This window comes from Argiope bruennichi, chromosome 10 (assembly GCF_947563725.1).
Source record: "Argiope bruennichi chromosome 10, qqArgBrue1.1, whole genome shotgun sequence".
Classification (NCBI taxonomy): domain Eukaryota; kingdom Metazoa; phylum Arthropoda; class Arachnida; order Araneae; family Araneidae; genus Argiope; species Argiope bruennichi.
Window position 1 is genome coordinate 26866901 of NC_079160.1, and position 21818 is coordinate 26888718.

A 21818-nucleotide genomic window follows, 5' to 3' on the forward strand; every position below is an offset into this window, starting at 1 on the left:
AGAACACTTCCAGTCCCCAGATGGGCTCGAACCACCAACCTTTCGGTTAACAGCCGAACGCGCTAGCCGATCGCGCCACGGAGGCCACTCTATTGGTATCGATTACATAGAAAACTTTGTACGGATTTAAAATTTCTACCAATTATATTATTTAAAAAAATTTAATTAAAATAACAACACTTCCAGTCCCCAGGTGGGCTCGAACCATCAAACTTTCGGTTAACAGCCGAAAGCGCCAGCCGATTGCACCACGGAGGCCACGATGTTTGTGTTGATTACATAGAAAACTTGGTATGGATTTAAAATTTCTACCAATTATATTATTTTATAAAAAATTTCAATCAAATAACAACACTTCCCGCCCCCAGGTGGGCTCGAGCCACCAACCTTTCGGTTAACAGCCGAACGCGCTAGCCGATTGCGCCACGGAGGCCACGATGTTTGTGTTGATTACATAGAAAACTTGGTATGGATTTAAAATTTCTACCAATTCTATTATTTTAAAAAATTTTCAATCAAATAACAACACTTCCCGCCCCCAGGTGGGCTCGAGCCACCAACCTTTCGGTTAACAGCCGAACGCGCTAACCGATTGCGCCACGGAGGCCACTCTATTCCCATCGATTACATAACATAACATAACGCCATCCTGTGCCCCCGGTGCCTATAACACTAAGTTATCTAACCAGTTGGATGAGCACAAGATGGAAGGAAAAAAAAAAGAAAGAAAGAAAATGTTGGTAGAAAGAAAGAGACGACAGACCATCCAGGGTTCTCCAGAGAGAATCCCAAAGGTGTCAAATCCTACACGACTGTATTTAATTTTTTGGTGACGTAATAACCGAATAGAGGGGACCAGGATACTTAAACAAATGGTCACTATAGGTTCAACTTACAGGGAAACGAGATTACTAACTGAAAAAATTACACTGAGAACATCCGTATGATATGTATAAGCATATAAATAATCACTGAAAAGTCAGAAATCTGTAACGTCCTTCTGAGTCCTGTGGTTTTGATTTCCTTTGTCAGAACTGCACTTTTGAAGTTATAATTTCGGCTGATTTTGATAAGTGGCATTTTGGTCTCAGCTATTGTGTAGTTTTGAAGAGGCCTTGGTATTTATGAATATGGTTTACTATGGAGTGGATCTTGCCGCGTGAAAGGGTATTCGATGCAACTCTCCTGTACCATTCTTCCTCGAGACTTGTTTCTGGCTTCCTCATGTGCCATGAGAGAGTCAGTAGGCATTCGGTGGCATAGTGAATTGGGGATCCTATCTCCCCACAGCTACAATAAGGAGAGTTGGCCAGGTGGAATCTGTGTAGGTATGTCGGGAATGGGCCGTGTCCAGTGAAGAAAAGGACATCCGCTCTGTTCCAGTTGGTCGCGTAGAGAGAAACTTTCGGTATTATATTGAATGTGAAGCGGCCTGTTTCTCCTTCTTCCCATTCCTTTTGCCATCTTGTCATCATATCGGTTTTGAGGATGTTCTTCAGATGACATCTTGGAAGCTTCATTACATTCCGATCTTAATTAGCATTAGCCGCTGTTTTGGCTAGTTTTAAAATTTCTACCAATTATATTATTTTAAAAAAATTTAATTAAAATAACAACCCTTCCAGTCCCCAGGTGGGCTCGAACCAACAACCTTTCGGTTAACAGCCGAACGCGCTAGCCGATTGCGCCACGGAGGCTTCCCTATTCGTATCGATTACATAGAAAAATTTATACGGATTTAAAATTTTTACCAATTATATTATTTTAAAAAAATTTCAATAAAAGAACGACACTTCCCGTCCCCAGGAGGGCTCGAACCACCAACCTTTCGGTTAACAGCCGAATGCGCTAGCCGATTGCGCCACGGAGGCCACGCCGTTTGGCTCGATTACATAGAAAACTTTGGTATAAATTTTAAATCCGTACAATCATATTATTTAAAAAAATTTTCATTAAAATAAGAACACTTCCCGCCCCCAGGTGGGCTCGAACCATCAACCTTTCGGTTAACAGCCGAACGCGCTAGCCGATTGCGCCACTTAGGCCACGATGTTTGTGTTGATTACATAGAAAACTTGGTATGGATTTAAAATTTCTACCAATTATATTATTTTAAAAAATTTTCAATCAAATAACAACACTTCCCGCCCCCAGGTGGGCTCGAACCACCAACCTTTCGGTTAACAGCCGAACGCGCTAGCCGATTGCGCCACGGAGGCCACGATGTTTGTCTTGATTACATAGAAAACTTAGTATGGATTTAAAATTTCCAGCAATTATATAATTTTAAAAAAATTTCAATCAAATAACAACATTTCCCGCCCCCAGGTGGGATCGAACCACCAACCTTTCGGTTAACATCCGAACGCGCTAGCCGATTGCGCCACGGAGGCTTCCCTATTCGTATCGATTACATAGAAAAATTTGTACGGATTTAAAATTTCTAACAATTATATTATTTTAAAAACATTTCAATAAAAGAACGACACTTCCCGTCCCCAGGAGGGCACGAACCACCAACCTTTCGGTTCACAGCCGAACACGCTAACCGATTGCGCCACGGAGGCCACGCCGTTTCGCTCGATTACATAGAAAACTTTGTACGGATTTAAAATTTATACCAATCATATTATTTTAAAAAATTTTCATTAAAATAAGAACACTTCCCGCCCCCAGGTGAGCTCGAACCATCAACCTTTCGGTTAACAGCCGAACGCGCTAGCCGATTGCGCCACGGAAGCCACTCTATTGGTATCGATTACATAGAAAACTTTGTACGGATTTAAAATTCATACACATGATATCATTTAAAAAAATTTCCTTAAAATAACAACACTTCGCGCCCCTACGTGGGCTCGAACCACCAACCTTTCGGTTAACAACCGAACGCGCTAGCCGATTGCGCAACGGAGGCCACGACGTTTGTCTGGATTACATAGAAAACTTGGTATGGATTTAAAATTTCTACCAATATTATAATTTTAAATAAATTTCTTTAAAACAACAACACTTCCCGCCCCCAGGTGGGCTCAAACCACCCAACTTTCGGTTAACAGCCGAACGTGGTAGCCGATTGCGCCACGGAGGCCACGATGTTTGTGTTGATTACATAGAAAACTTGGTATGGATTTAAAATTTCTACCAATTATATTATTTTAAAAAAATTTTCAATCGAATAACAACACTTCCCGCCCCCAGGTGGGCTCAAACCACCAACCTTTCGGTTAACAGCCGAACGCGCTAGCCGATTGCGCCACGGAGGCCACGATGTATGTGTTGATTACATAGAAAACTTGGTATGGATTTAAAATTTATACCAATCATATTATTTTAAAAAAATTTCATTAAAATAAGAACACTTCCCGCCCCCAGGTGGGCTCGAACCAACAACCTTTCGGTTAACAGCCGAACGCGCTAGCCGATTGCGCCAAGGAGGCTTCCCTATTCGTATCGATTACATAGAAAAATTTATACGGATTTAAAATTTCTACCAATTATATTATTTTAAAAAATTTTCAATAAAAGAACGATACTTCCCGTCCCCAGGAGGGCTCGAACCACCAACCTTTCGGTTAACAGCCGAACGCGCTAACCAATTGCGCCACGGAGGCCACGCCGTTTGGCTCGATTACATAGAAAACTTTGTACGGATTTAAAATTTATACCAATCATATTATTTTAAAAAAATTTCATTAAAATATGAACACTTCCCGCCCCCAGGTGGGCTCGAACCATCAATCTTTCGGTTAACAGCCGAACGCGCTTGCCGATTGCGCCACGGAGGCCACTCTATTGGTATCGATTACATAGAAAACTTTGTACGGATTTAAAATTCATACACATGATATCATTTTAAAAAATTTCCTTAAAATAACAACACTTCGCGCCCCCAGGTGGGCTCGAACCACCAACCTTTCGGTTAACAGCCGAACGCGCTAGCCGATTGCGCCATGGAGGCCACGACGTTTGTCTGGATTACATAGAAAACTTGGTATGGATTTAAAATTTCTACCAATTATATAATTTTAAATAAATTTCTTTAAAACAACAACACTTCCCGCCCCCAGGTGGGCTCAAACCACCCACCTTTCGGTTAACAGTCGAACGCGGTAGCCGATTGCGCCACGGAGGCCACGATGTTTGTGTTGATTACATAGAAAACTTTGTACGGATTTAAAATTCATACACATGATATCATTTTAAAAAATTTTCATTAAAATAAGAACACTTCCCGCCCCCAGGTGGGCTCGAACCACCAACCTTTCGGTTAACAGCGGAACGCGCTAGCCGATTGCGCCACGGAGGCCACTCTATTGGTATCGATTACATAGAAAAGTTAGTACGGATTTAAAATTCATACACATGATATCATTTAAAAAAATTTCCTTAAAATAACAACACTTCGCGCCCCCAGGTGGGCTCGAACCACCAACCTTTCGGATACAGCCGAACGCGCTAGCCGATTGCGCCACGGAGGCCACGACGTTTGTCTGGATTACATAGAAAACTCGGCATGGATTTAAAATTTCTACCAATTATATAATTTTAAATAAATTTCTTTAAAACAACAACACTTCCCGCCCCCAGGTGGGCTCAAACCACCCACCTTTCGGTTAACAGCCGAACGCGGTAGCCGATTGCACCACGGAGGCCACGATGTTTGTGTTGATTACATAGAAAACTTGGTATGGATTTAAAATTTCTTCCAATTATATTATTTTAAAAAAATTTTCAATCAAGTAACAACACTTCCCGCCCCCAGGTGGGCTCGAACCACCAACCTTTCGGTTAACAGCCGAACGCGCTAGCCGATTGCGCCACGGAGGCCACGATGTTTGTCTTGATTACATAGAAAACTTGGTATGGATTTAAAATTTCTACCAATTATATTATTTTTAAAAATTTTCAATCAAATAACAACACTTCCCGCCCCCAGGTGTGCTCGAACCACCAACCTTTCGGTTAACAGCCGAACGCGCTAGCCGATTGCGCCACGGAGGCCACGATGTTTGTCTTGATTACATAGAAAACTTAGTATGGATTTAAAATTTCTACCAATTATATAATTTTAAAAAAAATTCATTAAAATAAAAACACTTCCAGTCCCCAGGTGGGCTCGAACCAACAACTTTTCGGTTAACAGCCAAACACGCTAGCCGATTGCGCCACGGAGGCCACTCTATTCGTATCGATTACATAGAAAACTTTGTACAGATTTAAAATTCCTACAAACAATATTATTTTTAAAAAATTTCATTAAAATAACAACACTTCCCGCTCCCAGCTGGGCTCGAACCACCAACTTTTCGGTTAACAGCCGAACGTGCTTGCTGATTGGGCCACGGAGGCCACGCGTTTTGTCTTGATTACATAGAAAACTGTACGGATTTAAAATTTCTACCAATTATAATATTTTAAAAAAATTTCATGAAAGTAAAAACACTTCCCGCCCCCAGGGGGGCTCGAACCACCAACCTTTCGGTTAACAGCCGAACGCGCTAGCCGATTGCGACACAAAGGCCCACACATTTTTTGTGTATATTTTATAATATTGCGATTCCCTGTTGGAATGCCCTGTTTAAAACATTAAGAATATGTCTACGCATGCCCAGAATTACTGGCAGAATTTGCATTTCTATTTCATAATTTCTTTATTTATGAAGGACTTTTAAAGGAATTATAGAAATTCTTAAAATTTTTTGAAAAACATCACGAATTAAAAAAAAAAAAAATCTAAACTTAAAAATTTAAAAAAAATTAAATAAAATTAAAAAATAGCGAAAGAAAAACAAATTCGTCCAGCAAGTATCGAACCGATGTCATCTACACTCATGTCCATAAACTAATGATAATTCAGAGTCACGCGCATATCGAACTTTAAAATACAAGAACTGTATACAAAATACAATCACTCGTAAAATGACTACACACATATTCAAAAATCATATGCAAATTGCAGGAAGCTACCAAATGACACCGATAGTACGTTACGATGACGAGAGTTTAAGAGAGTGATGTATAAGGAATGCAGGCAAAGCTTTTCGCAAGCGCTTTATAAGCCATTCAGTTCAATAACCGCATAGTTATGACACAAAGGACGCATTTGGATGGTTTTTTACATGGTAGAATTTTCGGCCGTCTAGAATGTGGGTGTACCCAATTGGAACTAATTCGATTAGCAATGTAGCTGTAAAATATAAAAGATCTATAATTTAGGAAACATTGCAAATACTAAGCGATATAAAATCAATCCTTATATATGTGTATTTACAACTTAATAGAATTCATGAAATTAATACCAACAAGACAATCTTACAAACTTGACAAATATTCTAAGCGTTTTGTTCAATCGATTTTGCAATTAACAATAAAGTATTACTCGATCTATTTTTAAACTTTGAAATTTCTCAATTAGCTTCCTCAATAAATATTTTTTGAGTTTTTTGAGAGGCTTGTGGTGAAAGCTTATTAGCCAGTTAACAGCTACGCTACACGAGCAATTGCTTTTGTATTGGGCTCCGTACCACAAGGTCCCAGGTTTTTATCCTCGCTTCATTCAATCCGCCACATTGGTGACCTCGGACAGCTGTTTGGACAGCAACCCGAATTTATGATCAGCAGATGAAATCCATTTTTAGGCATGTGGGGGGTCGTGATCCTTTCGATCTCCCGTGGGCTGTCCAGAAAGATTCCTCGGGCAACGCTGTTGTTTCAAATCCAACAACGGCTGACAGGCTACCAAAATTTTAATTTAATTTAAAAAAATGGTATAATAATTATTATCATTGCTTCACACCAGGAGATGTTGCAATTAGAAGGAAGTTGATAGTCACCTTAAGGGACTAATTTATAGTATTTTAAATCCACCTAAGTGCAGTCTTCATGGGCACAATATCTTTTTAAAAAAATATCTTTGATTTTGTCTCTTATGATTTATTTCAAATGTTTTATATAGGACGGACAAAAAGTCCGTAAAAAAATTTATAAAACTCGGAAAATTAAGGTGACTTGGAAAGTTAAAGTAAAAAGAGGTTTGCAGGTTTAGCATCAATAAGTCACAGGATTTTTTTTCAATATAAGAAGAAAATTAAAAATACATTCGACAGATGGCGTTTCGTAAATAAGTGATAGAAAAGACACGCAAATAACAAAAATAATGTTACCAAATCATTTATTATAGCAATATGTGTTCAACATGTCCACCACCACAGGTGATAACACATTGCAAAAGTGTCACAAATCCAGCAACGGCAGAGTGCAGCATGTCCGACTGCACACATGACAGCTCTCGGCGGATTGAATCTTTCAATTCCGACAGATTGGATGAACGGGATCGACATGCCCGGGATTTTAAATTTCCCCATATCCAAAAGTCTGCTGCTGTCATACCTGGTGACCGGAAAGGCCATGGAAACTTACAACGTCTACTAATAATTCCCTCTTTCCTGAACGTCTGCATCGGGAATTCCTTGACTGGAATAGCAGTGTGACTTGTTGCTCCATCTTGCATAAACGTAACAGCAGAAGGCGCATCTTTTTTCACGCAAACATGGAAGAACCTTTTCGCGCAGAAGCGTTAAATAACACTGAACATTTACTGCCGCCACTTTTCCACCGATTTACTAAAAACTGGATTCAAAGAAGAGGATTCCTATGATGAAGGAACCTGTGAGCACACACCACACTGTGTCTTTGTTGGAGTGCATTGGTTTCTCAAAGTACACCCGCGGATTCGACGTATCCAGATGTGAAGTGTGTATTAACGTCATCATGGAGCGAAAAATGAGCTTCATATGTCCAAAAGATGTTAAAGATCCATTAGGAATCTTGTTCAATCTTGGCGACAGCCCACCACACAAATGCTTCTCTCTTTTCGATATCCGACGGCAAAAGTTCATGATAAGACTGTAATTTGTATGGATACTGAATTAAGAAGACAATGAAGAATGTTACGTATGGAGGATGGTAGTAAGTCCAAGCGTCTGCCAGCTTCCCGTGCACTGCTAGTCCCTACAGCGAACTCTGAAGCTAATTTTCCATTTCGGCTGCAACGCACACAGAACATGTCTGTCTTAAATTTGGTCGTCCGGACCTTACACGATCCAATTTCCTCAAATCGCTGAAGCAGCTTTATGAGACCTGCTTCAGTTAAAGGCCCTTTTCCAACCTTCACGTTTTTCTGAAGTTGGAATATACGCAGTGCAACAGTCGATGATTCCTGGTTCATGTAAAACAGTTTCACAAGCAAGGCTTTATATTTCCTACTCAGCATCCTAGCTCACCTACATAGCATGCTACGGAAAACTGATTCTGGATCAAAAGCGTAACTATTTATAATCGCCTGTCTCATTTGAATATTACCAGTTAAGTCGTTCGCTATAATAAACGTTTTTCATTGATATTTGGTATGTTACTATTTACTGTTTCCATGGCAGTTTTGTAATTTTTTTCACACATTATGCGCTTGCAGCATATTTCACAGTTTATCGCTTTACTTTCCATGTTAAAGTTTCCATCCAATTACAAATAAGCAATTGTCAATTATTTATTTTTTGATTTCGAAAATTAAAATGACAGTTAAAAAAACATAATAATGAAATAAAAAATTGAATTTTTAATGTGAAACTGAAAATTATTTTATAAAAATCTTAACGATAAACGTTTTTATTTTATTTATTATTATTAATCATGAAAGAAACACTGGCAAATTAGCTACAAACACTTTCAAAATGTAAACCTTGCATTTTAGAAACTTTCTGAGTTGTAAATAAAATAGTGTATTAATCATAAAAAAATATTTCACAATTTTATTTTATGATTTTTGTTTAAAGCAATTAAGGAAAAGTAGTTTATGAATTTACATATACAATTCTAGAAAATTATTAATGAACTGGATTATATTTTTAGGTGAACACAATATATGCTTGGCTGCTGCACAAAAATTTGAACATGCATTGTTACAAATGCAAGTTTTTTGCCTAATCACAAATGATTTGTAATAATATATGTCAACTAAATAAAAAGAGCAGAACTAATAATACTATTAATAATCTATAATTAACGGATTTTAAAAATATTTTTTTATCTTTGAAATGATTTAGAAGCATTTTTTAGCATATTTTATTAATAAAAATCGCTCACAACTTTTTATTAATTAATAATAAATCTCAATTTTTTATTTATTAATAAAGAATCTCACAACTTGGTTTTAGCTTTTTTGCAACTATTGAGTAAAATAGTTATTTAATTATCCACGGTTTGTTATTTTTTTTGTCATATACTTGTCAGTTTTGATTGATTGAAATGTGACGTGAAAGGTATTTTTAACAACAGATACTGATGAGTTTTCTACTGACATTGAACAAAAAGTAAACAGATTTCATAGGCTATATATTAAGCTTCCCTTGATTTCATTTAACTGGTGGCATGTTATTCTTTCTTGTCAACTGTATTAAATGGCCACACTGAAATATGGCTCCTTTCTTTGATATACAAACACAATTTTATTTTGCTTAATAGCTATTTTAACATATTTAAAAATATTTTAGAAGAAATAATCATTTACTCAGATTTCATTTTGGTAATAACTTTAATTTTGTGGAAGGATCATTCACAAACATAAACTGCAACAGCATGGAAACTGTATATACCACAAATATTTTTCTGAAACTCATTACCTTGATTTAAACATAATTTTTGATAAAATGCAGCTATAAAAATATATATAAACTATAAAAAGTGTTTTTAATATGGAAAAAAAATCAAAATTCTCCTTCTTGATAATAATAGGATATAAATACTAATGTTTTACTACTATTAATAAGATATTGTATTACCCTGCTATTACAATTTTCAAACAACTAAGAGAATAAAGGTTTAAGAGATAGAAACATAAACCATGTAAGGCAACTTAATTAAGCAAAAATGCTAAAAAAGGCAAAGAAAAGGTATATATCACAAATTTATATGATTAATATTGTAAAATATTTTATTCTTATTCCTGTTAATAAATATCCAATGTAAATTAAAAACTGATACTAGTTTGTTTTGACATGGTATAGGAATACAATACCTAAAGTGTAATAAATGTTTTTTCTCTGAAATGAAGTATTTAACTTTGAATATCTGTTATTTTATCTGAAATATTAACATACATTTATTCTATATACAAAAATGCAATTACAGCCTCCTACTGCAATATGTAAACCAAAACATATTATTATATCATTTATGCCTTTTGCCCTCTATTTATCAAATATTTCCGTTATTTGACTTCTATAACACTGAAATTATTTTCAAACCTTCTAATTACACCATAGTTACTCGGAGTTCATTATGATGTCACTTTAAACTATAAGAGTGAGTCTAAACAGCAAAAAGATAAAGTTGCAGATTTTAATGCATTATAAAGAAAAGAAAACTGAGAGAAATGGTATAGAAACCAGGGACAAGGTCATGCATCAAATTGTTAAGTGACATCAAGACATAACCTGAGTATGATCATGTCCATTTTTGAAACTAAATACAATGAAGGGGGGGGGGATACTTTGCCCCAGGAGTCATTTACGCTTGCAAAACCAATAAAAATGATAGGGTGCAAAAAAAAAATAAAAAAAATCATTAGGATTCACTTATCATTTGCCTTCATTATGTTACTGTCTGTAAGAAGTAACAAAATATCATTAAATAACGGTTAAATGTTAAATATTGATTTGTAAAAACTGAGTAATACTGTATTGAAGCTGAAATTTATAGATATTCTACTGAAAATTCTAATTTTAAAACTTTTGAAATAAGCCTTCTTTCATAAACAACATTTAATGTATTTATAAAATAATAATTGATTTATTGATATATTTGTAAATAGATAATGAAGGAGATGAAAAAAGTAAGCTTTTCACAAATATGAAACAATAGAATAATAATTCATACAGGGCTGATATATTCTGATATTACTAGAGACAGCTAAAATATATACAAAATAGAATTTCAGAATCATAATACTTTCATCAGAGCCTAAATTTAATAAAAAATTTAACCGATATAAATTATTACTGAAATATTTTTCCTCTTATATTCACTATTAGGAAATGCCACATGCAGGAAAAAAAAATTAAATTAATCTATTAAATGGTTAAAGTCTGAAAATATTAAAAAATGCATACAAAATGTACAAGTGTACAAAATTTGAGAGCTTTAGTAATTCTATAAGGGATTGAAAAATCCACAGCAAAATTCCTTCTTTTTAAACACGAAATAAGTAAAATTAATATATTTAAAAAAATAATGAAATAATTAAGAATAATATTATTTGTAATTGCTCTAGCAGCTTTTCATTGCTTTACAATTAATTTTAAATAATATTTTTTTTCTAATAAAAATGTTTCTAATATTTTTTTTTAATATTGAAGAATTTGATAGAAGTTAATGATTAAGTCATTAAAGTTATGATCAAATGTTTAAAGTGACTCAACTTGGAATAAAATATAGGCAACTTTATAGAATAAAATATGTTAAATAATACTAATAATAGCATTCATATTTGAAAATATCACTGAAGATATATATATATATATAGACACATCAGAATCAATTATCTTTTAAAAATATTAGCACATTAACCTTCGATTTTTAATGCAAAAAATATAACATTTTTTTAATCTATTCTGATACTTTATATGTATTTGAACAGATTTCAAACTGAAAAATATAGTTTTGAATAATCATATGAATATTCTCGTAAAAATTTAGAATCTTTCTTGAGAAAATGAAGAAAGAAAAGAAAAGAAAAGAGAGAGACAGAGAGAGAGAGAGAAGAAGAAATAATAATAATAAAAATCTGATGAACTGTTCCTTATCTTTGTTATGTCATAATATTTTTTTAATAACTATAAATAAGAAAACAGTTTTCTCATCAGTGCCCATTCCAACCCTACACTGCTATTCAGCTGTGCATGCTTATAGAATCATAAGGAAACTAAATTGATAATCTATGTTACAATAAATTTTTAATTTTACTTATGTAGCTAAATTATCTATTGATTTCACATAAAAAAATATTATAAGTATGCTTTTTAAACAATTATGTGTTAAAATATCAATGATTAATTAAAAAAAAGAAAGAATCAATGCAGATATTTATCACTGCAGTAATATAAATATGCATCACTTTATTGTATATACTATAGAATCTTTTGGCTCCTACATGAACAAGCACTATATAATACATTCAAGAACTTTAAATCATTATTTAATATTCATTCAAAGTTGACTGCAGTCATCATACACAATTTTCTAATATATTTCGACATACAATATTACTGATCATTTGTACAGAAAATGTTGTGTACACAAATAATATCTATATTTAATTATAATATAGTTCAGCTTAAAGAGATTCTATTGATATATAAGCATTTTTTTTATGTAATATTTTCTGACACTGCATGTATGACAATAAACTTTAGCATCAGTTGAAAGAATTCTTATATTTTAACAAATATGCTTTTAATAAAAAATTCACAATAAAATGTTATATTATTTCTTTGTAAAACTAAATATTTTGAATAAAAATAACTTGATAAATATTAGAAACCTGCATGAATGATAATTTTTTCTCCATTGAATCTAAATAATGGATTCCAAAACAGCAATCGACATTTATTATATGTTTTATTTATGTAAAAGGAAAACCTCACATTTGTAAATAGTTTCATAAAATTATAAACACTCAGCTACATATTTCATGCATGAGATTTTTTTCTTTTGAATGAGTAAGCAAATGTCTTCTTAAATTGGATTTTTTAGTAAATAATTTGTTACATATATTGCAAGCATGAGGTTTTTCATTTGTATGAGTATATAAATGTTCGTTTAAAGTATTTTTTCTAGCAAATGCCTTGTTACATATTTCACAAACATGCCTTTTTTCATCTGTATGTGTTTTCAAGTGATTGTTTAGATTAGATTTGAAAGAAAATGTTTTTTGACATATTTCACAAACATGTGGTCTTTCATTTGTATGAAGAAATAAATGTGTTCTTAATGTACTCTTTTTAAGAAATGCTCTGCTACATATTTCACAAATGTAAGGTTTCTCATTTGTATGCAGACGTAAATGATCTTTTAAACTTGATATAACAGTGAATGCTTTGTTGCATACTTCACAAACATGAGGTTTTTCTTTAGTATGAGTAAGTAGATGTATTCTAACAGATTTCTTTTCAGTAAATGCTTTGTTACATATTTCACAAACATATGGCTTTTCTTTTGAATGAATACGTAAATGCTTTTTTAAAGAACACTTCCGACTGTATGAGCTATTGCATATTTCACAAATGTGAAACTTCTTTTTAGTATGACTAACTACATGTTTCTTTAAATAATTCTCTGAGATGAATCCCTTATTACACACTTCACAGACATGGGATTTCTCTTTTGTATGAGTAAGTAAATGAACATTTAAGTCATTCTTTTCACTGCATTCTTTGTTATACATATCAGAAACATGAGGTCTATGTTTAGCATGAATAAATAAATGCTTTTTCAAAGCATTTTTTGAACATTCTTTTAAATTAGTCATGAAGTGCAATTTATGATTTTTTTTTAAAACGAAAAATATGCTAGCATATAAGCATTGTCATATTATATTGTTCATTCTCATATTTTATAAAAATGCTCATCATAAGAAATTTTTTTAAAATATGATTTTACTAAAGGAACTCGTACCGATTCAAAGTTCTTCTATAAATATGTTACTTTACAAGATGATACTAACTTTTCAATTAATATTAATCGTTGAAAACAACAGAAATTCTTGGAATATAAAGCAATTGTTCTTCTGATTCAACAACGATAATTCCTTTCGTTTTGTTGATTATAAACGACACATTAAAATTCCTATCATTCCACATCAATAACGGTAACGGTAAAATGTCGTTCATCCAGTTTAATAGACAAATAATATATTCAGAAATTACATTTGATTGCGAAATCTAAAAAACGAATGAAATCCAAAACAAGATGAAATACTGAACTCAAATAATGTCTGGACAAGAAAATTCAGGCCATCAGAAATACTTTAAACGGAATTTAATATAAACATGTGATAAAGTTGAAAATTGCTGACTTGTGTTACGTGGGAAAAAACAAGTCTTCGCCAGTATCCTGTTAAACAAATTGGCGCTTTACAAATTAATGATAGGAAGGAAGGAAGGAATGAGGTTTGTTTTCCGGCGTATGCTCCTGAACGGATTCTTAGCTTGTGCCGGGTTCACAAAAATCAAAACTCGAATATCACAAAATACAAATTAATGATATATTTATGTTTTCAATATCGGAAAGAAGTTGTAGTAGTTCCCATATCAGATCATATAATGTTTTTGCAAAATTAAAAAAACAAAACAAAACCCTGCAATGTTGCAAAAAATGCCTGCTACTTATTAAAAAATAATTATTGAGAACTATTTCCCCCACTTATAGTACGCCAAGGCAGAAGCCATAAATAGCATGACAATTTATTCATGCATCTTGAAGTTTAATTCGTGATGTGGAACGTAGCGTTTCTAAAATTCTTGCGTTAATCGAAATTTCAAAGTTACTATGCCTAGAGATGACGAATATTTTATGAGCGGTTATTACGTAACCAGTATCATAAAGTCACAAATACCAGTGATCAATACTTTTCAAAGAGGGGTATGATTCAAATCCTTGATAAGATCTTACTGGTGATATTTCGATTACAGGTTTTGGATCACGATAGAAAGTAACAATCGATACGATATCACTGAAATTTACCGGAGCGGTGACTTCGCTGGAAAATAACAATCGATACGATCTGTCTAATGGAAGCTCTCGAACATAACAGAAAAGGAGAAATCTGTGAATGGATTGAAAAGTAAACGGACCGGTTATTGGAATCATCGTATCACTGAATTGCATATCACTGAAATTTATCGGAGCGGTGACTTCACTGGAAAGTGTGAAGTCGCCACTCCACTTCATGAGAGTAACCGGTCTTACTGGTATTCGTATGTGTTGATGCACTGTTCCATACAAATCGTTCTTAATTGCTCGTGATTTGACTTTGCATATATTCCATCTATTGGTAGAATATAGAACTAAAGTAAGCAATTTAAAGAAATGACATTTATATTTAATTCAAATTTTTCAGAAAATGGTTTACTCCAATAAAGAAATTAAATAAATAGTTTTGACGAAAAAAATCAAATTTAAGAAGTTAGCTGAAATAGATAAATTAATTCAATCACACGTTACTTAAATTAGTAAATTAAGTATTAATTACATTTCATAAATTTTATATTTAATTCTAATTAGTAATTTTTAATTAATAATATGATTCAAATAACAGATATTTGGAACAAATATTTAAAAATAAAAATAGCAACATTATTTTTTATTCAAAAAATTGTGGATTATGCATCTCTAACTATGCCTCTGCATCAAGGATTATCTGCTTGTAGTTATGGCCAAACATCCAGTAATGTCAGGTTAACACTTGACCAGTTAGAAAATGCAAATTTATATTTTGCCAGTATTGTAAAATATAAATAGAATAAACACAATTTTTTTAATTCAATACCTTGCGCACGCTCAGACATTGCCCCTGTACTCAGGGCCGGCCATGTTGGGGGTGCAGTGGGTGCTCTGCACCGGGGCCCCGCGACTGTGGGAGGGAGCATCATGATTTAGAATTAAAATAATATTCTGAACAATAATACCGTTTGCACGTACTGAAAGTATACAAGTTTGTTTCCAAGTGGCTGACTGAGCGTCGACTAACGCCGTTATTAGGCAATGAAGACAGTGATATATATATAAAAAGAGAGAAAAAGTTCATTTATGAATAAGGAAATTCCCTTCAGACATGTGAAGATAGAGCGGCGCGACTTCTGGGTGCAAGCGGTGGCCAGAAGCCGAGGCTGGGTTCAAATGGGCTTGTAAATCATCAGCGATTTATTTTTTTCCACATCTAATTTAATATTTTTTTATGCGTGCATCTGTGCATGTTTGTTTATATTAAGTTTTTCAAACAAAGTAAAACGAAGATAAATTAAACCATCAACTCCTAGCAATGTACTTTACATTACAGCTTCACCGGCCGCGACCGGAATGAAAAAAATTAAGGAAGAAGTTTAAATGGAGAGTTGACGGATTTGGAAATATCCGAAGTTTACAGTATATATTATAGTCTAGAGTAAGTATACAAAATATTGTTAATATAAGGTAAGTAGATTTACAGTCACTTACCTTACCTATTATGTAATAGTGTATATTATAGCATACAGTAATTTGATCATTCATTCCATAAGCTGCTTAATACTGTTAGATATAACCATGACCATGCCAAGGATATATCCCTCTGGGTGTCAAAAATTAAAATTATCAGAGAAAAAAAAAAGAAGAAAAGCTAAACTTCAAGAAGTGGCAAGTAAATCTGTTTTCTCGGCTACGAAGTAATTCTGGCAAAGAAATTTCTTCGATTTCAGAAGTTACAATTCAAACTTCAATTCAGGAAGAAGGTTCCACGCAAAGTTAACAGTCTTGCAATGAAAATGTTGAAACGGAGAAATTTGTTGAAGAACCATGTGTTTATACAAATATGATCGAATCAGAATATGACGAAAATGACAACAAATATGATCAAGAGAATATAAATTATTCTGGTTTATGGCCAAGTATTATAATTTAGAATGTTTTGTGTTAAAATCGGACCTGTTCGACGCAAAGAAGTTTTTGCTAAAAATGCTGAAATAAGATCTTTTTCCACCTCGTACTACTTTAAAAAAAAACCAAATGGTGAAACCCATCTTCGCAGCTGGTTAATTTATTCAAACAACTCAAGACTCCTTATTTTGTTTTTATTGTATACCGCTTTCCAAAAGAAGAGCAAATGACTAAATTACACGATTTATAGGTGGCTATAATAACTGGAGAAAGCTGTTAACTGTAATCCAAGATCATGAGCGCTCTAATTGTCATTTTAATTCGTTTGTTGCTTGGAAAGAATTACTAAAACGACTAAATTTATGTTCGATTATTGACAAACCAAATCAAATTAATAAGTAAGGAAACGGCATGACTCAAATTACTATTTCAAAGAATTGTAGATGTGATTCTATTTTTAGCGTGTAATAATCTTCCACTTCGAGAAACCCACGAAATAAAGTACGCCTAATAATGGAATTTTTTAAAGTTTAATCGAATTATTAAGTAAATACGACACTGTGCTAAATTCTAAAAATAGAATTGTGCACCATTTAGCACATAGATCACAAGAACAAATTATTTTTGCGTTAGGAAATGAAGTCCTTGACAAAATTAAATACGATATAAAAGCAGCCATATAGTATAATAACCAAACGGACTTTGTTCCTTATGGGAAATATCAGGAGTAAACTTTAATCATTATTAGGTATGTAAATTTTGAAAAAAAAAAAAAAAAAAGGTTAACTATAAATAAGTCATTTACAAGGTTTATTGAAGTAACTGATGTGACAGGAGAAGGATTAGCAAAAACTCTATTGTGAAAAGTAAGTGAGCTTTATTTAAATATTATGAATTGTAAAGGTAAGCATAGACAACGGTAGCAACATGAAAGAGAAAATAAAGGTGTGCAGTCTAGAAAACTTTCTCTAAACTCGCATGCAATTTATGTGCCTTGCTTATCACACTTATTTAATTTATTAATTTTGTGACGCCGCTTCCAGCAGTATATACTGTAAAAATATTTTTGGGATATTCCAAAGCTTATATTGTTTATTTTCTGCATCTACAAAAAGATGGCAAATTCTACAAAAGCATTTAAACATTACTCTTAAGCCATAATTTGACATTTGTTGAGAAGCCAAAATAGATTTGGTTAAAGCAATGTATACACAGTTTAAACATACTTTTAATGCCCTAAAACAATTTATTGATGTAAGTAACGATAATACAATGGTGTCCGAAGCTAAAAGTTTATTGGATGCACTACAAAAAATGCCATTTATTTAATGTTTAATAAATAAAAGTTAATTTTTTGCAATCTTGTCCAAAATTAACACTATCAATAAATTATTTCAAGCAAAAACAATTGCTTGAAATAATTAAAACTGAAATCCAAAATTTAACACATTTTTAGACGAAGCAAAAGTGCTAGCACGTAATTTGAATATTTTAGAAAAATGAAACCTGAAAAATGAATTAGAAAAAAAAAAGTTTATATTCCGAATTAGCAGAAGATGAAGTTATAAAAAGACCCGGTTGAGGAATTTAGGTGTTATTTTTTTAACACTGTAATTGATACTGTTATTGTAAAAATAGAATATAGATTTAAAAGTATACCAAATATTATTTCTGATTTTATATCTGAATCAGAAATAATTAAACTTTAGAAAAACATAAATTAGAGAAATGTTCCAAAAACTTTCTAAAGTTTCGTAACAAAGATGTAGATGAAAATCTAATCTGTTCTTTCAGATTTTTAAATATTCGAACATTGAGATTTTCAAGAATATTTTCTTTTTTTTTCACTGTTAATTGGATTGATTATAATTGTAATTTTTTTTGCTTCTTGTAATTAATCACTGCACTTGTTTGGGATTATTCATATATATAATTGATTTTTGCCTTTCAGTTTCCAGTTGTTCAATACGGGTTGATTGGGTTAGTGTGTTAGTTATCTAAATTTTGATATTTTTAAAATTTATTTGTTCCATTAGTTAGTTACGTTTCATGGTTAGTTATTGATACAATTTATTAATTTTTTTTCAAGAAAAGAAATTAACTATCAATTAGATCATTAAAAAATACATACTTTGAAAATGTTCTGAATTGATGCTTCTCTACAACTCAGAAATAATTTGATAAATAAAAGAAAAAAATTTTAATTAAAAAATTGAAGGATTTTCTTTCTGTAAGTGTGAAATTCCTTGACTCCTAATAAACAAGAAAAAAAATTCAATTTGATAAACAATAAAATTTAAATTTTAGTAATTTGTCATTTATTCTGTATTTAATTGGTTCGGCGTCTATAATTAAATGTTGCTTTTTCGATAATGTAATACCTGTAAGGACTTGCGACATTATTAAACAATTTAATTACTGTGTCATTTTGTTTTTAAATGACATTATGGCAGTATTATTTTTTAACATGCGGATATTTCAAGGTTGTCATTTTATCTATAAATAAATCCAGAATCTACAGTTAAAACAAGACCAAATGGGAACTGTAAGTTGACAAGATTGATTAAACTTCACCAATCTTTATAAAATTCGCCAAACGTTCAAGACTGACGACAGTAAAGGAAGTTTGCTGTTTTCATTATTATCAGAAATATTTAACTTTTGCTTAATTTAAATAAGAGTTTGAACTCTTTACGCAATAGCACATTTGGTGAGCTATGTTTTAGAAAAATGTATGGTTACTCTACCGCAATTAAAGTCTTAAAGAATTTGAACCACACAATTGCATTCATCACTAAAATATACAGAACAAACTGTATATACACTACGAAGATAAAATATCCAAATTATAAAGGATTGTACTAAAGCTTAAGTATAACTGAGGCATATTTAAATGCACATCCTCGATTAAAAGTGGAAAATGGAAAGTAGTTTTTGTTCTAATATTTCTCTCAATTTATCGTTCTTAAATGAATAGGAATTTCTTAATTGCTTATTTTTCGCAAAAAACCAGACTCATACTTTATATTTAATGAAGTAAATTTCAAAATGTATCAAATATCTTAATTGATCCTTTCTCAAAGTATTTGAGATCATTCTTTTTTTTTTTCCAAATCAATGCAATTATTGTTACAGACTGGATATCTCATCTTCTAAGTTTTGGATAACGAGGTCAGACGACGAGGACGACACCTGAGCTGACATCAACCCTCTCCAAACTTCCATACCACAAGAGGGAAGGCGTTTGGCCCGAACAGATTTAACAAGCACCAGACCTGCTTACACGACGGTTCTTTGGTGAAATCGCGTCTCGAACCTGAAACCTTCCGATTTCGAAGCCGAGACCTTACCACAAGGCCACCGCGGCCCCGATTAAAAACTGATGGAGAAATGCAAGGACTTAACACTACCTTTATGAAAAATAAAAGAACGTTTATAGACACTACAAGATTAGAAAGCTGAACGGTCATGTAACTTGTATCGAGTATTTTTAAGTTACATTTTTCTATTAACCAAATTATTTGATAACGTGAGATCTGAATTTCCGAAATCAAGCTTCATTGTTGGACTTTTTTTTTTAGAAATATTATCCATCAGAAATAATCGCCATATCATATTATATGGCGATTATTTCTGCACGTCTTCGTAGACCCTCAGAACACAAAATCACATTGCGTTTAGAAGTTGTAAAATGAATATTTCATTACCAATGTCATCATACGAACCGATAATTCGAGTCATTGTGGTTGATTTCAAGCAGCAAGAGATGCGTTGAAATTATCAACTGGGTCAGTAGATGGACAAATCAGCTCAAAGGGAGGAGGAATTTTACTTTTCTTTAGTTCTTACAATTGAAGATGCTCAAATTAGAATGAGGCGATAATTCATCTATTAACCGGTTTTTGTAAAGCAAGATTTACGATGGGGGCAATCCTTCAAAATTTAACCCTTTGCACAAGGATGGTACCTCTCGCTCACCATTCAAGTTAGTGCATCATTTTAACGTTTTATTTATTTTCTATTTTGATTGTTAAAAATACCTACAGAATGGTTAAACGATTTAGATTAATTTTTCGTTGGAAATTCAACTTAAAACTACATATATTTTTTCGGGGCAATAAACTCCTTGTACTGGCTAAATAATTATGAATCGAATTTCTTTCCCGGGTGCAAAGGGTTAAAGAGCTGGAACTCTATTTTCAGCTTTTCAACTCGGTTGCATTTCATCCTAATCGCAAAATAAGTTAGAAAAATTTTATTTCCCCTCTTTCATTCTCGTAGCTCCAACTCAAGAAATTGTTAGAAAATTTTAGCGAAGTTTAAATTCTTTTCCTTATCTCTGATGAAAATTATCAACCTTCCAGATTTTTAACAAATTATATTAATTATATATATATCATTCGGAAAATTCGGTTTCCAGATTTCATGAATCGCTTCGCTTCATGCCTTTGTGTTTGAAGAAATCAAATACTTTAACCCCCTTGACATGAACTTATTCTACTTCCTAATTAGATGAAACCCTATGCGAGACATTTATTTTCATTCCCTAAATATAAGGAGCTTTGAGATATTGAAGTGGTTTCCGAGTGATTGTTGCATTTTAAATTACTCACTACTTTCGCTTACACATTTAAAGCTAACTATTAAGTAAATCGATGAGCGTATCAGAGACGTTAAGGAGTTCATTTGTGACATGTTGATGAATTTCATAACTCATTTCTTTTTTCATTTCCCGATAGGACAGATTGTTGAAATTTTCTGAGACCATCTATTTTGATAACAATATACCATCTTCAGTGCATAATTATCAATTAATCGATTCATTAAATTTGTGATTCGCTTCAATGATGTAAGTTGGTAAGCAAATTCAAGAAAAATTGAAATATTCCAAATTATGAGCTATAAATTAAAATTACGAAAAATTATACTTTTTAGCACTAACGAAAATCTAACACTTTTCCTCATCAGATTGTCTTTTGGTCTGTCTGTGGACTCGAACTCGACAAATGAAATTAAGCTAACTAAATTAAAAATTAAAATCGATTCAAATTTTCATTCTACTGAAAATATGTCTTTACGAATGCAAACTCGATAATTAAACCCAGAAGAGATAGATAATGGAACGACAAAAT

The 21818-nt window shown here is 32.7% G+C and overlaps 16 non-coding genes across 16 annotated transcripts; all 16 read right to left on the reverse strand.

The window, feature by feature from the left end:
• Nucleotides 1-11: 11 nt before the first annotated feature.
• Trnan-guu (transfer RNA asparagine (anticodon GUU)) lies at nt 12-85 on the reverse strand. The gene has a single exon. It is a non-coding gene; the product is annotated as a tRNA-Asn (tRNA).
• Nucleotides 86-359: 274 nt separating this feature from the next.
• Nucleotides 360-433, reverse strand: Trnan-guu (transfer RNA asparagine (anticodon GUU)). The gene has a single exon. It is a non-coding gene; the product is annotated as a tRNA-Asn (tRNA).
• A 100-nt stretch (nt 434-533) lies between these two features.
• On the reverse strand, nt 534-607 carry Trnan-guu (transfer RNA asparagine (anticodon GUU)). The gene has a single exon. It is a non-coding gene; the product is annotated as a tRNA-Asn (tRNA).
• Nucleotides 608-1623: 1016 nt separating this feature from the next.
• On the reverse strand, nt 1624-1697 carry Trnan-guu (transfer RNA asparagine (anticodon GUU)). Its single transcript has one exon. It is a non-coding gene; the product is annotated as a tRNA-Asn (tRNA).
• A 100-nt stretch (nt 1698-1797) lies between these two features.
• Trnan-guu (transfer RNA asparagine (anticodon GUU)) lies at nt 1798-1871 on the reverse strand. Its single transcript has one exon. It is a non-coding gene; the product is annotated as a tRNA-Asn (tRNA).
• Nucleotides 1872-2145: 274 nt separating this feature from the next.
• Nucleotides 2146-2219, reverse strand: Trnan-guu (transfer RNA asparagine (anticodon GUU)). Its single transcript has one exon. It is a non-coding gene; the product is annotated as a tRNA-Asn (tRNA).
• A 100-nt stretch (nt 2220-2319) lies between these two features.
• On the reverse strand, nt 2320-2393 carry Trnan-guu (transfer RNA asparagine (anticodon GUU)). Its single transcript has one exon. It is a non-coding gene; the product is annotated as a tRNA-Asn (tRNA).
• A 100-nt stretch (nt 2394-2493) lies between these two features.
• On the reverse strand, nt 2494-2567 carry Trnah-gug (transfer RNA histidin (anticodon GUG)). Its single transcript has one exon. It is a non-coding gene; the product is annotated as a tRNA-His (tRNA).
• Nucleotides 2568-3189: 622 nt separating this feature from the next.
• On the reverse strand, nt 3190-3263 carry Trnan-guu (transfer RNA asparagine (anticodon GUU)). Its single transcript has one exon. It is a non-coding gene; the product is annotated as a tRNA-Asn (tRNA).
• A 100-nt stretch (nt 3264-3363) lies between these two features.
• On the reverse strand, nt 3364-3437 carry Trnan-guu (transfer RNA asparagine (anticodon GUU)). Its single transcript has one exon. It is a non-coding gene; the product is annotated as a tRNA-Asn (tRNA).
• A 100-nt stretch (nt 3438-3537) lies between these two features.
• On the reverse strand, nt 3538-3611 carry Trnan-guu (transfer RNA asparagine (anticodon GUU)). Its single transcript has one exon. It is a non-coding gene; the product is annotated as a tRNA-Asn (tRNA).
• Nucleotides 3612-3711: 100 nt separating this feature from the next.
• Trnan-guu (transfer RNA asparagine (anticodon GUU)) lies at nt 3712-3785 on the reverse strand. Its single transcript has one exon. It is a non-coding gene; the product is annotated as a tRNA-Asn (tRNA).
• A 99-nt stretch (nt 3786-3884) lies between these two features.
• Trnan-guu (transfer RNA asparagine (anticodon GUU)) lies at nt 3885-3958 on the reverse strand. The gene has a single exon. It is a non-coding gene; the product is annotated as a tRNA-Asn (tRNA).
• Nucleotides 3959-4232: 274 nt separating this feature from the next.
• On the reverse strand, nt 4233-4306 carry Trnan-guu (transfer RNA asparagine (anticodon GUU)). Its single transcript has one exon. It is a non-coding gene; the product is annotated as a tRNA-Asn (tRNA).
• Nucleotides 4307-4753: 447 nt separating this feature from the next.
• On the reverse strand, nt 4754-4827 carry Trnan-guu (transfer RNA asparagine (anticodon GUU)). The gene has a single exon. It is a non-coding gene; the product is annotated as a tRNA-Asn (tRNA).
• Nucleotides 4828-4927: 100 nt separating this feature from the next.
• On the reverse strand, nt 4928-5001 carry Trnan-guu (transfer RNA asparagine (anticodon GUU)). Its single transcript has one exon. It is a non-coding gene; the product is annotated as a tRNA-Asn (tRNA).
• Nucleotides 5002-21818: the final 16817 nt, after the last annotated feature.